The following is a 12669-nucleotide window of genomic DNA, read 5'->3' on the forward strand; positions in this document are numbered from 1 at the left end:
TGAATTTCTGCACAGAAAACAACAATGTATTTACTGACACAGTAAAGGTAAATAATCTTATTCTAAACTTATGTTACAATACTAGTTGATGTTATAAACTGGGTGGGAAACGTCCAGAATAGAACCCTGGCTCAAAAGACCATAAGCTTTATTCTTTTTCAGAAAACAAGGAGGAACAGTTATAGTTCTGCAAATTAGTTTTAACAACAAGAAAATAAGTTATTAAACATGAAAAAATTGGATGATGATACAATATGCCTTTATTCCCTCCTTAGCTTACACATAGGTTTTCGGATTAACAAAGTTTACAAAATACATCTTAAGCTACAGTGGTCTCATTAGCGCAGTCTTTTTTCAGCACCCAACTTAGTGTCTGTGGATTTCTCTTCAGAATCTCCCCCGATTATGATCATAGGAGAGTTTCAAAACTCCACTCCCAAAATCATGCTTTAGAAACTCTCACAATAATGCTTTCCTTGAGCGGTTTGCATTCCAAAATCCAGTCCCGGTTTTCCAAATGACACTTTTAAACAAAGCTTTCACTCCATTTTTAACAGCGAGTCTAGTCCAAGATTTTACACCAACCCTTTTTGGATTTCCTCGTCTTAGTGGCCATAAAATCTATTCACAATTGCTTTAACTCTCAATTTCAGACTGCATTAAAATGATGTTAAATGCTTCATCTGCCACTGAAGTCTGCTGGTTCACTTTAAATTTAGTTATTGCAATTGTCTCTTTAATTCAATCTTCCTTGAATTCTTCTGAACAAAACCCTGATCTCTGTTTTCTTAACTTCAGGCATCTTAAACATTCTTTCTGTCCCAATTCCCTGGTTATCTAGATTGTAACTTGTACTTTAGAAAGACTGCCTCTTTGTAGCTCCCACCCTGTCTAGTCTTTCTTCTGGCAGAGTTGAGAGATATTCACACCCCGAGGTCCTGTCTCCAACTTTCCACAAATTCAGCTAAAGCTCAAACTTATAAGCTTCTCTACCTTACAGGACCCCAGTTGCTAAGCAACACCCACATGCTTATTGCTCTTATTCATTCATCGCACTGCAATCCTCTCTAAGCACAATAGAAACAAAACTGGAACATAACCAATCACCACACATCAGCACATCTTTGTGCAGCATGAATCTAACCATAGGTTTTGCCCTTCTAGGCACAGAAACATTAAATCAAACCCACTTAAAACTATACCTTTTTTCTAATGTTAACTAATACAAATATAAATTCTTTAAAACTACCTTTGTTTTCCTAACATTTATTAAAAACTCATCGTTAGCCTGGCCGTACAACTCAGCAAGTCAACATTGCTGTTGAAATTCAGATCTGCTGTAAGAGCTCTTTTGAGTGTTCCTGCAAGTAGTTCCTGCACCTTGTGTTCAAGAGTCTGTCCATACTGCCAAATATTACAAGTTGTTAATAACTACAGAGAGTTAAATCAAGGATCATGATGATCTTATTAAATGGCAGACCAGGCTCAAGGGTTAATCGGCTTACTCGTTCCTATGCCCATGTTTCCAGCAGGTACTATTTTCACTGGCAGGGGAAAGAGGGTGCAATGTGAAACACACAGGTACAAAATACTTATTTTCATTCCAACCAGGCCTAATTGCCATTACTACAAAAGTCTCAACCCGCAGTGTGGGATCCATGAGTCACAGAGGTCTAAAGCACAGAAAAGGCACTTCGGCCAATTGCATCTGCACCAGTCAAAAACAACCACCTAACCATTCTAATCCTATTTTCCAACACTTGCCTTATATGCCTTGGCATCACATGAGCACATCTAAATACTTCTCAAATGTTATGAGGGTCTATGCCTCCATCATCCTTTGAGGCAGTGAGTTTCAGACACCCACCATCCTCTAGGTGAAAAGGAATTTTGTCACATCCCCTCTAAACATCCTGCCCCTTACTTTAAAATATGCTCCCTGGGCGTCATTGATCCCTCCACCAAGGGGAAATGTTTCTTCCTCTCTACTCTATCTATGACCCTCACAATCTTATACATCACAATAATGCCCCTCCTCAGAATCTTTTGCTCCAAGGAAAACCCAGTCTATCCAATCTCTCTTCATAACTAACATGCTCCAGCTCAGGCAACACCCTGTTACCCTTAATGGAGATGCCAGGTAAGTGAAAGGTGACATTGGGAGGAGACATCCAAAGTCTGAAAGAAAGGCCCTGCCTTCCACTTCTGGGCATGAATGGCCACACCCTTCAAGCTCATGCTGTCACGGAGAGATAGATTACTGGCTACAGCATTCATTGCTACTGGGAAGAGCCTGATTCTTTATCACTGCTGAAAAAAGTGACATACTGTCAAAGCTTTTCATCTTGCACTCATCTGGAAAAAATTACAAGAACACAAATCTTTGGTATGCTTGGTCACATCTTTGTCCTATGCAAGCAGAAAGAACCTGTTCATTTATTGCACCTTTTAACTGAACAAAAGCTTGGGGAATGGCCATTCCTTGGTTCATTCCCCACAGCAATCCCTTGACCAACCAGAGTTGATCTAACTGGTTTGAATTCAAATAGAAGCTTGGCAGTCAACTGTTTCCTTGTGCAGTCTCCATGGCAACGCTTCTACCAAGTGTATTTTCCAACCAATCTTCACATGCAGCATAAACTGTTGTTCCCTTTGAGATTTGGTATTCTTGAGAATCTGCCCTGATGAGTGCAAGATGAAAAGCTTCATCAGCATGTCTCTTTATCCAGCAACATTCAAGTTCTCTACGACTAAGCAACTCTCTGCTGCTTTACGTTTCCCTGGTAATTCTAGCTAATAGTCTACAATGACAAACCACCACATCCAGAAAGTACAGAGCGTATTTACAAGGTGAATAAAATTAACTGGTAACACTGTGAGATTAATTGACAACATTGTTGACTGTTAATGATTAAAGCCAAGTGGCACTTGCAAGTTGCAAACAGTGCTACATAGTTGCACATAGATTCAGACTGCTCTGGCTATATGACATTGAGGAGAGTGACAGCTTGCCTCATCATGCAGGGTGCACTGAGGGCCTACCTGAGACTGCAGGCCTTGGTCAGTGGCTCCTACATTGCAAATAAGGGCTCTAGTGGAGGGGCAAGGGAAGCATAGAAGGTGAGAGTACTGAAATGTTGCGGAGCTCTCATCCTTCTCAACCCACCTCCACAGCAATGGGTTGTCATTAGGTGGGTTGGTTGGGTATGGCGACTGGGGAGCAGCAGGCATCCCTTTCAGCCATCATTGTGCCACATGCATGAACGTCTTGTTCTGGGTATGCAGATCCTTGCATATGCTTTGAGGATCAGCACTCATACTCTGAAAGACCTGCTGCAGGCTACTGAGTGGACCATGTAATCTTTGCAGGGCATCACGTTTCTATTGCATACACTTGATGTGATGCTGCATGTAGCTATCCATGAAATTGCCATTCTCTTATGGATGGAGCTCATATGATCAAACCTCAAGACATGGTCAAGCACCTCACCATATGTGAGCTCAAATTGCCTCAGGAAACTCTGGCAGATATCTGTTGCTGCTCCAAAAGAGGACTTCTGAGGCCCTCTCAATGCAGTATCACTGTGACTGCCTTTCTTTCAGTGAGGGGAACTGTCCACAGGTTGCCTGTGATTCAGATACAGCCCCTTGCATTCAGGTGTGATGCCCTTCACACTTCATGCCCTGACTCAAATGCATGCAATATCCCTCCAATGTGCTAGTTTGTGTGTTGTGGGCTGCTCAGATGTGATAGTGGTTCCTCAGCCAACTCTTCATCGTCCTGATGCCCAAGGGATGATCTGGCTTGCGAGGTGGTGCTGGGGCAGCGAAACCGGTGTGATCTGTGTGTGACACAAAAGGACATATTGAGAGCATGTATGGCTTGAGGTATGTGCCTTCAAACATATCAATGGAACTCTTGGTCCACTGTTCCTACTCCTCAATGAACTAGAAATCTGCTTTGTGCTCCAAAACAATTAACTCCACCACTAAAACCATCAACTCTGCCATTAACATAATATTCAAATGTGCCTCTAATGCCACCTTTGACACCTGCTATACGTGATTCATCCTCCTCAATTCTGAGCACATAGGGCACCCTGGCAATCTCCATTGTCATTTAATGACAAGAGGTGTCTTCAGGCATGCTGAGCCATGCCCAATCTGGGACATCTCTTTGGCATTCTGAGTCCTCTTTTGCAAGTACAAAAAAAGAGGGGGATATAAGGCCCTTCTGTCCTACATTCAGGCATGAAACTCATCAATGCAGTGGGCATTCATATGTCATCCATGACTACCTTGATCTACAACATGTCACACAACTGTCCGTATTAGGGAAGTACATGGCAAGTGTTTACCAGCTACTGTCATGCAGCTGATAACCATCATAATGCCATCCATCTGCATCTACTAAACAACTCACCTTGCCAGAGCGCAGCAGACTGTAGAACTGCATGCCGCATTATATCCATGTACTCCCATGTTGAACTCACAGTGGCTGTTATTATCTGCCATGCTGTTTTGCTAACACTCAGGGGGTTCCTCCTTTCTCGGTGCAAAATATCCCTCTGGCTTTGCACCTCATGGACAAGAAACCCGAGATGTTGGTTACAAAATTGGGCTGTTGTCACTCCCTCAGCTTCTGGAGCGGTCCTCCTTTGCGATGTTGTGGCATCACAATGAAGTACATGGGCAAATCAGGTGTTTTGTTTTGTTCGGCACATCAGATCTTCAGTGTCCATTCACATGTTGGGAACTGATTATTTGTTGTACACAGACTAATTTTATTAGGGGAGCATGCACTGTGTGGATGCCAATATGACATCTGCACTCCAGCTCTGAGTCAAACTCATCTGTGATGACAGTTTGCCATTGTGATGGTAATGGACAGGGCACATTTGGGTGCCCGGCTAGATTTATGGGAAGTAAAAGGGTAAGTGGAAGGGCTCAGAGGTCTATAAATCACAGATCATTATGCTGAAATCATTTACTGCAAAATGACAGGGCCTGCTAAAGCTGTCATGGTGCAGCCATATGGATGGCTGTATCTTGTTAAGCTTTGCCAATATTAAGTGACTGTTGTGTGGTCCTTGATTAGACTGGTCAATAGGCAGCACTAAAATCTCTACTTTGCTATGGAAGGCCCATGGTGGGCTAACACTATGAATGAAACTAACCAGATGGCCAACAATTACAGTTCTTACTCACTTGACTGCTGACAGACTTACCCAACAACGAACCTTCAAGAGTCCTGCAGTTTCCCCACTCACAGAAGAACGGGGTCCAGGGCAGCCATTTCACTCAGGCCTGAGACTTGATCCACCCTCCTCATCATTTAGTTCAGTCTCCTCCTCTGATCTGGTTTCGGGTTGGCGAGCATGACTCAACCGCGGCCCTGCCTCGCTGTAACAAAAATTTTTCATGCGGGACGGCAGAGGGAGAATTTCTATGGAGATGCGTCGGTCCCGACTCTACTTTCTCACCTCATAAGCAAAACTCTGGCCCGTGTCTTTCACAAGTACCCTTGTGTGCTTTTCCACTCTTTCAACAGGCAGATTTAGGGAGATTAAGTTGAATATTTATTTAGCAATAATTAAGTGAACATGCAAAAAACGGGGTGTCACACACCACCATCAGCACTGAATGTCTAACAGCCACTTTCACATTACCATCTCATGTAAGATTCTTTACAAATGGAGGCACAGACAGTAGAGCTAGCTGACGAGGAAAGGGATCGTTCCTGCGCGGAAGGCGAGATCAGTGTCCCCCAACAACCTGAGCGTCCATCCCTTATCCATCGCCGATGATCTATCTGATGAAGGGCATTACTGTGTTCACCTGCATCGTCCAACAGCGCAGATCCAAACACCTTGATGGTTCCTAGTTCTAGAGCAGGCTCGGGGGTCACAATCTGGTGAGCACCTTGCAGACACCTATCCACAGCAGGTAGACGCAGTGATTGCCAGGGTCTCTGACACTTGGAGGACTGCTGGAGACCTGGCCTCTGCGGAGTCCGATGAGTAGCCCATGAAACCTGCCCTGAAACAAATATTGGTGCTGCAAAGATAAGCAGGCAGGATTGTCAAAGGCCTTCAGTAGATTGGAACAGTGGTTGGAGAAGTCCATTTACATTTAGTCGCTCCAACTTCCCTCTGCCTATGATCTTATCAACGCCGGCTGGTCAGGCTGAGGAGGGGGCATCTGCCGCGTAGCAGGAGATTCTTAACAGGATGGGCCCCTTCAGGCCTCCGGCTTGCATGGGATGGTCACCAAAGTAATCTCAGGGAACAGGACACAGCAGGAAACAGGCTCCCTCTACTTCTGCTGTGCCTGTCATGGATTCACCAAGATGTAGTGTCAGCGTTAAGAAAATAACAAAGTTCTGATCGCACAATTGGGGCACGTGTATTCCATCACTGTGTATATAATGGGCGCGATTCTCCCAACGGGAGACTTGGGGCGGAATTCTCCGCTCCCCACGCGGCCTGGGAGAATCGCGGGAGGGCCTCCCGACATTTTTTACGCCCCCCCATCCCCCCCACCCCCCCCCCCCCTCGGGAAAATAGGTGCTCGCCGTTTTTCACGGTGAACGCCGATTCTCCGAGCCCGATGGGCCGAGCGGCCGGCACTTCACGCCCGTTTCACCACGGCAGCAACCACACCTGGTCACTGAATTTGTGAAACGGGCGGCAGGTGCCCGTTTGGGGCATCCAGGGGCCCGATTGGGACGGGAGCACCGCGACTGTGCTCCGGAGGGGACAGGCCCGCGATCGGTGCCCACCGATCATCGGACCTGCGTCCAAAACGGACGCACTCTTTCCCCTCCGCCGCCCGGCAAGATCAAGCCACCACGTCTTGCCGGGCGGCGGTGGAGAAAGACAGCACCGCGCATGCGATCATGAAAAGCGCCGTTCGCGCGTCACTTCTGGCGGCCGAGGTCGCGGCCAGGGACCCGCTCCTAGCCCCCCGGGTGGGGGTGAATTAGGTGCGGGGAGCGGGCCCCGAGGCCATCGTGAACCACGGCCGTGTTCACGACGGCCTCCGCGATTTTTAGCCTTAGCAGAGAATACTGCCCTAAGTGCCGACGCCGGAGTGAAAACCGGAGTGTTTCACTCCGGCGTCAGAGGCCGCTCCTCACCCCCTATTCTCCCACCCCCGGGGGCTATGAGCGGCGCCGCGCAATTTCGCGCGCCGGGCCTTGGCGCCCGCGTCAAAGCGGCGCCGCCTAAATGACGCGGTTGGCGGCGCTTAAATAATGTCACCCGCGCATGCGCAGGTTGGCCGATGCCAATCCGCGCATGTGCGGTTGGCGTCCTCCCCGCAGGCGCCCCGCAAGACACGGAGCATTGATCTTGTGGGGCGGCGGAGGGAAAAGAGTGCGTCTTTTAGAGACAGACCCCCACTGAGCACCCACCTGGTGCTCGATCCTCCATCCCCCCCCCCCCCCCCCCCAACCACAGGCCGCACACGCAGCGTTCGCACGCTCTTCACGCCAGCAGCCACCAGGTGTGGTTGGTGCCGGCGTGAACCGGTCGTATTGGGCAGGCCGCTCGGCCCATCCGGGCCGGAGAATCGCCGCTCGACCATTAGAAACGGCGAGCGGCGATTCTCCGAGCGCCCTGTCGTAAAACGCCGTTTTGGGGGGGATGGGAGAATCGTGTGCGGGTGCCAAGGCGGCGTGGCAGGAATCGCCCGTCACTCCCGCGATTCTCCCACCCGGCGTGGGGGTCAGAGAATCGCGGCCAATATATATCAAATCTGCAAATATATTTTATTTTTCAGCCTCAAAGTCTCAGATATTGAATGGTTCTCCCAGGTGATGTTCCATAGACATTGAAAGGTAACACAGATGCCTCCCCCTTCCCCCAGGTATCTACCATTGTGCCGTTGAATTCTATTTTATCTCACTCAGCCGACTTTAATTCCACATAAGCAACATGAAAAAACGCAGTTCAGATACGAACATGATGTGTTGGACCATACGTATGCCTTGTGTCAGGTCATCATACATTGTGACCTCACTAGTATAATTCCTGTAAGATTAGTGATTATCCTTATCGGCTGTACTGAAGTATGTCCGCTGTGAATGTTATGGATATTTATCTCAAGCCACGTTTGAGTCATTCCAACCAAATCCAATTTTTAAAAAAATATTCTTTACTCTCCTCCTTTTTCACATTTTCTCCCAAATTTACACCCAACAATAAACAATAATCATTAACGAATGTAATGTCAATCCCCATATCAATAACAACGATTCCATCCTTCCACCAAATCCCAGACATTAGCCCGCATGTTAACATAAACAACTGACAAAAAGGAATCAGAAATCACCCATAGTCACCATTAACACATACAATCCCTCTCCCCACCCCCCCAGCACCCTCCCCCCAATGTTCGATGTGATCCAATTCCCAAAAGTGCATAATGAATAACGCCCATGAATTGTACACCCCATCAGTTCAAATTTGACCTTTTTAAGCTTCAAGAATTCCAGCAGCTCCCCCCGCCACGCCAGGGCACAGGGTGGAGACGTTGATCTCCACCCAAACAGGATCCGGCTTCGGCCGATCAATGAGGCGAAGGCTACAACATCTACCTCCACGTCCGTTTCCAACCCCGGCTGATCCGATACCCTGAATATGGCCTCCCGAGGGCACGGGTCTAGTTTTAAGTGCACCCCTAAATACCTCCTTCCAGTAATCCTCCAGCTTTGGACAGGACCAAAAGATATGAACGTAGTTTGCCCTCCCCACCCCACCAAAACGTTCACACACATCTTCTACCCGCTCAAAGAGTCGGCTCAACCTCGCCCTTGTAAGGTGCGCTCTCTACACCACCTTCAGCTGTATCAGCTCCAACCTCCCACACGAGGTGGAGGCGTTCACCCTCCGGAGCACCTCACACCAGAACCCCTCCTCCATACCCTCTCCCAATTCTTCCTCCCACTTTGCCTTGATCCCATCAAGCAGCACCTTCTCCTCCTGCCATCAGCTTTGCAAACCACCGATAATACCCCCTTCTCCAGTGCCCCTGTCGTCAGCACCTCCCCCAGCAATGTGGAAGCCGGCTCTACTGGGAAGCTCTGTATCTCCTTTCTGGCAAAGTCTCGAACCTGCATGCATTTAAATATTTCCCCCTGCTCCAGTTCATACTTCGCTCCCAGCTCCTTCAATCCCAGAAAACGACCCCCAAGAAACAAGCCTTTTAGTGTCCTAATTCCTTTCTCCTCCCATCTCCGAAAATTTCCATCCCAGTCCCCTGGCTCCAATCTATGGTTCCCCCAAATCGGCATTTCCCTTGACCCTGCCCCAACCCGAAGTACTGTTGTAACTGCCTCCAAATTCTCAACAAAGCTATTACTACCGGACTCCCCGAGTATCTCCCCGGGGCCGCAAATTCAATTTTTAATGGCCACCATGTAATGCTGTCAGTTTTGGGTACAGTTAATCATAGAGGACCATTGTCTCTCATGCCTGCTGCCCATGTTATCTTGTTACTGTGTTCATGGATGAATACTACTCTGTTATTCGTTTCCACTTCCCACATGCTGAGCAATGGAATTTTTTGCACTCAGTGACTTTTGAAATAATGTGGAGATGCCGGCGTTGGACTAGGGTGAGCACAGTAAGAAGTCTTACAACACCAGGTTAAAGTCCAACATGTTTGTTTCAAACACTAGCTTTCGGAGCACTGGCTAGAGTGGCCCAATGGAATCCGTGTTAGATCTCAGTAGGACAATCGACATTGATCTCAAAACATTACTTCGTGCACTATTTACCAGCCATGTGCTGTTGGAATCGGGATGGGACATGGCCGGTAGATCCTGGGAGAAGCCAGGCTGGCAGTGCCAAGATGCTCAGGTGGCATTTTGCACGTGCCAGGGATTGGGCCTTGGGGTTCCCTGTTGTATGAGGTGATGTGCGAGGGGCTCGAGGACCCCCAACAGGTGCGTTGGGGGGGGTCCAGTGGTCACGTTGGAAGTCGAGAGCGCGGGACATGATCTCGTCCAATCGGAGCTCTTCAATGCAGGAAATGCGATGGACTGCGGTCTTGCCAGGGCATTCCCCGTTGTGGCTCAAAAAATAAACAGAGTGCCATTAGATACCTACAGCTGCCGGGAACTTCAATACCGCGCAGAACGGACTGCATTTTTTTTTCTGTTAGATCATGCCCAGTATGTTAGGTATCCTCATGCGTATCATACTTCAGGAGACAGAAATTGTGGAGGACTGAATTAAGATGATTGCGATGCTCCTGCACATCTTCTGACACCCTTCAATATTGACAAATATTGAAACAAAGCTGAAGGACAAAATATTAGGTCTGGTGATGAAAGGCATGTCTTAAAAGAGGGAGGCATAGAAGTTTAGTGAGGGAAATCCAGGTCTTTGGTTCAAGGCAGCGGAATGCACAGTTGTAGGTGATATTGTGAAGGAAACAGGAATGGACAAGAGGACTGAGTGAAATACTACAGAATGTTCAGAAGGTGGTAGGACTGGCGAACGGACTGGGATAAAGGAGGGAGTGAAGCCATGGAGCAATTTGAAAACGAGGATGAGACTTTTTTCATTAAGACAGATGGACTAGGAACCAAGATACGTTAAGCAAGGGATGATGTGTAAATGGGACTTGGTGGGAGTTAGTTTATGGGTGGCAGAGTTTTTGATGAAATCTAGTCTGGAGAAGGATGAAGATCAGAGGCCAACCAGATAAGCTCGAGTTTGAAGGTATTGGAAACATGGGTGAGTGTTTCAGCAGCAGATGGCTGAATCAGGCTTTTCTCTTTGCAAAGATATGCAGAGGGAAAGGTAGTATTGAGGAAGCAGGGGGGCTGCAGAAGGACTTGGACAGGCTAGGAGAGTGGGCAAAGTAGTGGCAGATTGAATACAATTTAGAAAAGTGTGAGGTTATGTACTTTCGAAGGAAGAATAGAGGCATAGATTAATTTCTAAATGGGAAAAGGCTTAGGAAATCAGAAGCACAAAAGAACTTAGGAGTCCTAATTCAAGATGCTCTTTAGCTTAACGTTCAGGTTCAGCCGGCAGTTAGGAAGGCAAATGCAATGTTAGTAATCATGTCAAGAGGGCTAGATTACAAGAGCAGGGACGTACTTCTGAGGCTGTATAAGGCTCTGGTCAGACCCCATTTGGATTATTGTGAGCAGTTTTGGACCCCAAAAGGGTCCAGAGGAGGTTCACAAGAACCTGGAATGAAGAGCTTACCACATGAGGAGCAGTTGAGGACTCTGGGTCTGTACCTGTTGGAGTTTAGAAGGATGAGGGTGGACGTTATTGAAACTTACAGGATACGAAGAGGCTTAGATATAGTGGACGTGGAGAGGATGCTTCCACCAGCAGGAGAACCTAGAACTCGAGATCACAGCCTCAGACTGAAGGGACAATCCTTTAAAACTGAGATGATGAGCAATTTCTTCAGCAGAGGGTGGTGAATCTGTGGAACTTTTTGCCGCAGAAGGCTGTGGAGGGCAAATCACTGAGTGTCTTTAAGACAGAGATAGATAGGTTCTTGATAATAAGGGGATCAAGGTATTAGGGAGAAGGCAGGAGAATGGGGATGAAAAATATAAAATCCAACATTGAATGACGGAGCAGACTTGATGGGCCGAATGGCCGAATTCTGCTCCTGTGTCTTATGGTCTTTGGATTCAAAGTTTGTCGTCATCCAGAACTCAAATCCATGTGTAAAGTTCATTCACTACCAAAACTTTCTATGTACTGCACAAATTACGATTATACATTATAACCGGAGAAAAATCTCAATATTTAAAATAAACAATGTAGGAATTGCTGTTAAATTAATCCTAAAATTGATTATAAGACAGGACTCATAATACAATGCAGAATTTAAAGTACTTCTAAACAGTTTTACGATCAACTTAAAAAAAGTGAAAAAAGTTTTAATCAGAATGAAATAGCCGAAGTCAGATTCTAAATTCTCCCGAGTGAGATCTTTCAATATTTTAGACAAGCCTTCTATTTTAGAGGTGGAATGTGAGAACATCACCAATAAAATAATATTCCATTACTGCAGGTATTTGTTATTTAACGAGCTGTTAAATGTATTACCTGACTTGTTATGGGCCAGGGTTTAGAAAACACCAAAGTATATCATGGAGTTCACCTGACCAACTTTTAATAGATTGTGGTATGGGGAGCACACGGCCCACTCTACAGGTGTAGTACAGCAGAAATGGAAAAGTAATTTTTAAAGCAAAACAATGTTTATTCTATGAACTCAAGTTAATCTTTTTAAAACATACAGTGAACACCTTGCAACCATTAATTAAAATGCAACTCCCAAATAATACAACACTAAGTAATCCTTTAAGCTTTCCTTTTAACATCCATAAGATTTAAAACACCTTTTACCAGAAGCACATCAGGTTAAAGTCACTACTGTTATTAGTTTTAAATCACCAGGATCGATTTACAGTCTTTAGATTACAGAGAGAGATTCATACACCTTCTGGCTGCGACTGCAGCTATCCAGCTCTGAAACTAAAACACACCCTTCAGCAAACAGCCTAAAACGAAAGTAAAAAGCTGATGGACAGCCCAGCTCCACCAACTCTCTGACATCACTGCAGTAGTAAACACCCATTTCTTAAGGTACTCTCACATGACAGACTACTGCACAAAAAAAAGT

General features: G+C 46.3%; 1 protein-coding gene across 9 annotated transcripts in view; it reads right to left on the minus strand.

Moving 5' to 3' along the window:
- Positions 1–12669, minus strand: part of fam184ab (family with sequence similarity 184 member Ab) — a 286418-nt gene that overhangs the window by 87400 nt on the left and 186349 nt on the right. The window lies entirely within an intron of this gene.

This window comes from Scyliorhinus canicula, chromosome 6 (assembly GCF_902713615.1).
Source record: "Scyliorhinus canicula chromosome 6, sScyCan1.1, whole genome shotgun sequence".
NCBI classification, from domain to species: Eukaryota; Metazoa; Chordata; class Chondrichthyes; order Carcharhiniformes; family Scyliorhinidae; genus Scyliorhinus; species Scyliorhinus canicula.